We start from the raw sequence: 4,081 nt of genomic DNA on the forward strand, positions 1-4,081 counted from the left end.
TAATAATATACATAATAATAATATATTTCTAATAATAATATTAATTAAATATTTACAAATTATATTATATAATATTTTTTATTAATGATCTAATATTTAGATTAATAATTGTGACCAAATAATCAATAGAGAAACCATTTTACAAAAGAATCATAGTTATCCCAAATAATCTAATTTAGATGAGTTATGTATTCTAATATATGACAAATTTTCTTGGATAGGTTTCATTATAAACCCCACTAAATTACTTAAAAATTTACACGTCTATATAAATTTATTTTGCCAAGTATATATTAAATTAAAAAATTGATTATATATTTATGTGTGTATCATTTTACATTTAGAATGAATTGATTCTAAATTTTTTTATGATAATTGCTTGTATTTCATTACCAAATATTTATTCTAATTGATATAATTGATGTACATAATTAAAATATATTTTGAAAATTATTTAATATGTAAATAAAAGTTGATCTTAAGTAAATAAATTATTTAATATGATATAATAAATTTCCTCTTAATTATCACCATCGAAGGGTATGTGATCTTCATCTACAAAGGGAATGAAACAATCTACAATAGGATCCTCTAGGAATGGAGAGATATGAGGGTCTCCATGGATCTCCTAAAGTCTATTCCAAAGTGTGTGGGGGAAATCAATATCCAATGCAATACACATAGAATCATGATCTTGATAAGTTAGATCAAATCACTCCTACATGGTCAATGATGTTACACCAAGATTATATAATTTCTAGTGTTTCTAGTTTAGGTATGACTCCATACATAAAAGGAAAATTATTACACCACCTTAAAACTTATCAAGATACCATTTTACAAAAGAATCATAGTTATCCCTTTCTAATTTTACCACAAAAGGATGAATAGAGAAACCTATGATACCTCCTCAAATAAAACCTTAAAAGATCAATAAAATTAATACATATCAAACATATCAAACAAATTCATCTCATATAAGACGGTCATTTTCAAGTGCCAAGATGTCCAGGTAAATGACTTGAATGTGAAATCACAAAAAATGGTCATTCATTCAAGCTTCAAGTTAGTGTAGTAGTACTAGTTGCGATCACTAAATCATCCAATGATTCTAGAAAAGAACACAAAAAAGTAGTACATGTATTGACAAGTTCATAGATATAACTTATGACTTTAACTTATGATTGTTTTTTATGATTTTGATGGAACTTATAAGTTAATTCATCTTTAGATGTTAAAAAGTATTGTTTGAGTTACATGGGCATTATGATGTTTTATTTTGTATAATTATTCTTATACTTTGATTTAAGTGGATAATATTTCTTAAATGATGCTTATTATTACCCACCTATTAATAATATTATAGATCTATATGTGAGTTTCCTTTTTTTATATTCAAGTTGCTAAATTGTATTTAGTTATAAGTTTTTTTGGAAGGTGAAATGTAAATTAAATAGTTTGTAATTGTAAATTTTCATGTTCAATGTAATTGTAATTGTAAATTTTCATGTTTGTTTAATTGTAATTGTAAATTTTCATGTTTGTATATATATGCAGATTATTTTCACATGATGGATGAGTTTGAGATAGATGAGCTATTAGGTCTAGTACCACCTCCACCTCCACCCCCTCCATCTCCACCTCCACCTCTAACTCCACCTGATCAGTTGAGACAAACAATTAGGATAAATATTGATGCTTTGATTAGAGATATTCATACTATTAGGCGCGAGCCTCATCCACCTCCTCAGTTGTTACGCCTTGTAGATAGTATGCAAGGCATTGTGCAATCTATGCAGGCATTAGATAGCGAGCTAGATAGCTATCGTAGTTGGCATGAGGGATTGCGTGCATTTTACGCTGATGGCCTCAGATACAAACAAGTTAATGACTTAAAAATAACAAAAAAGGATTTGAAAAAATATTTTGTGAACCTTAAGACGGGTGAAGAGATAGATCCGAAAAAGCCACGGATCTCTATTTGATGGTGTAGGCACCTGGGCATTGCTAGCCACTTTTGGGAGCAGTGGTGGATGGTCTTTGACCATCCACCACACTCCAATTATGAGGTCCCGATGTATTTTTTGAAGAAATTATGAGCCGAATTTGAATTGGGCAAAAAGCCCAATTACTTTGATATTAGATCGTTTCAGGGGGTTGGGAGAAGCATGCCCTAGGATAGGCCAAGAGCAAAATTGAGCGACAGGGTTAGAAACTATGTGCGCGATGATCCATTGGTTCCTCTTCCATCACCAGTTGTTCTAGCACCTGCCCATCATCGAGCAGTGGATTCTACTCTAGGTTCATTGAGTGCCCCGTCGGGCAATTTGGTACAGCAATTGTGGGAGGTGAGGGTTGCCCCCCACTTAGCACATGTTTGCATGAGCTGTGGGGATGTATGTAGGGGTCCATAGAGTGAGGCTGCCCTTGGAGGAGATAGTGATTTTGATGATGCTGATGCTGCCCATGGTGGTTATGATGATGCCGAGGAGGCTGCACATGCTGATGCCATCTTTTCATATGTTGATCTCATGTGGGCAGACGATGATCAGCCTAAAAAGGTACAAATTTATTTGTATAATTTACAATGCAATATTAAATTCCTTATATATACACATATGAACCATAACATGAGTCAATTTTTTCTAAACAGAGGATGGATCATACCACATCATTGAGGAACCGACAACATGTTACCTCAATATCTAGAGATGTTGGTGCCCCATTTACGGTATGCACTTTCATCTAGATACATTGTATTGATATGTACATTTAAAATAAACAATAAATTTTTTAATGTATGATTTACATATGATATGTTTTTTCAATTTTGTGGGGTGCTTCATGTAGCACTAAGGTGGGTAGTTCTTCACATGACCCGTGGACCACTGAGGCTCAGCCTCATATACCACTAGTATGTTTTTCATCCATTAATTTGAAGTGTTTGCATGCTTACTAATTTATGTACAACATTGATTCATGTTCGTTATTTTTTGCAATTGTAGGCTTCTGGATTGTTTGATGGTGCATCACATGTACGCCTTCGACCATCAATTACTTTGCCTGCATCACATGTATGCTTTTCTATGATAATCTTGTAGTCTATATATATACTTTATAATTTATGTATATATACAAGTTTGATTCATGCTTTATATATGTTGTTCAGGTCCACACCACTACCAATATTGGTACGGCTATGGAGTTGAGCCAAATGCAACCATCGACATTATCATTTGAGGCACGATGATTACAAAAATAATTTCTAATTTTTTTATACTGTGTACCTGGCTTTTATAGGGATTATCAAAATTGATGTACAATGTTTTTTTTTTGCAGGACTTGACTGCAACCACTTTTCTTGTTCATGATAGTGGACCTCCTTGTACCAGTGAGGGCATTGTAGAGCACGGTCGTATGGTAATTTATTTTAAATTTTTAATTACTTTATAAGTGAATTATGCAAGTAACTTCTTCTCATGTTAAATATTCTTCTCATGTAAAATCTTTTAATAATGTACAGGAGGGTGCAGACACTGATACTGCACAGGAGGGTGGAGTCATTGATACTGCACAGGAGGGTGGAGACACTGATATTGCACAGACACAGGATGGTGCATCTCAGGACCACGTGCAGCAGGATGATTCATCTCAGCCACCTTCACGTGGAGTGAAGAGGACTGCAGATGAGATGCACGCGAGTTCTTAGATTGTATATTTTAGATCATGTCATGTTATTGTATTGTGGATTTTTTTATGATGACACTTGTTATGTTATCCTGGGACTTGTTATTATGTAATTATATATAGGACTTGTTGTTATGTGTTATGTGATTATATATGGGACTTTTTATTATGTCATTTCCTTGATATTATGATATCAGGTCGTGTTATGTGATTTGGCGCACTCTAGTGATTATATATGTGATACATTGTTTTGTTATTATGTTATTTGGACTTGTTTTAATGTCATTTCCTTATTAAGTTATTATTTCAAGACTTGTTATTATGTCATCAGGAATTGTTATGTGATTCTATATAGGACTTTTTATTTATGACTTGCTATGTGATCTATTTATGA

At 32.7% G+C, this 4,081-nt stretch overlaps 1 long non-coding RNA gene across 1 annotated transcript; it reads left to right on the forward strand.

Annotated features, from left to right (window-relative positions):
* Positions 1-3,337: 3,337 nt before the first annotated feature.
* Positions 3,338-3,822, forward strand: LOC131859727 (uncharacterized). The gene is made up of 2 exons (XR_009359309.1): positions 3,338-3,420; positions 3,524-3,822. It is a non-coding gene; the product is annotated as an uncharacterized LOC131859727 (long non-coding RNA).
* Positions 3,823-4,081: the final 259 nt, after the last annotated feature.

The sequence above is a fragment of the Cryptomeria japonica genome, chromosome 11 (assembly GCF_030272615.1).
Source record: "Cryptomeria japonica chromosome 11, Sugi_1.0, whole genome shotgun sequence".
Taxonomy (NCBI): Eukaryota; Viridiplantae; Streptophyta; class Pinopsida; order Cupressales; family Cupressaceae; genus Cryptomeria; species Cryptomeria japonica.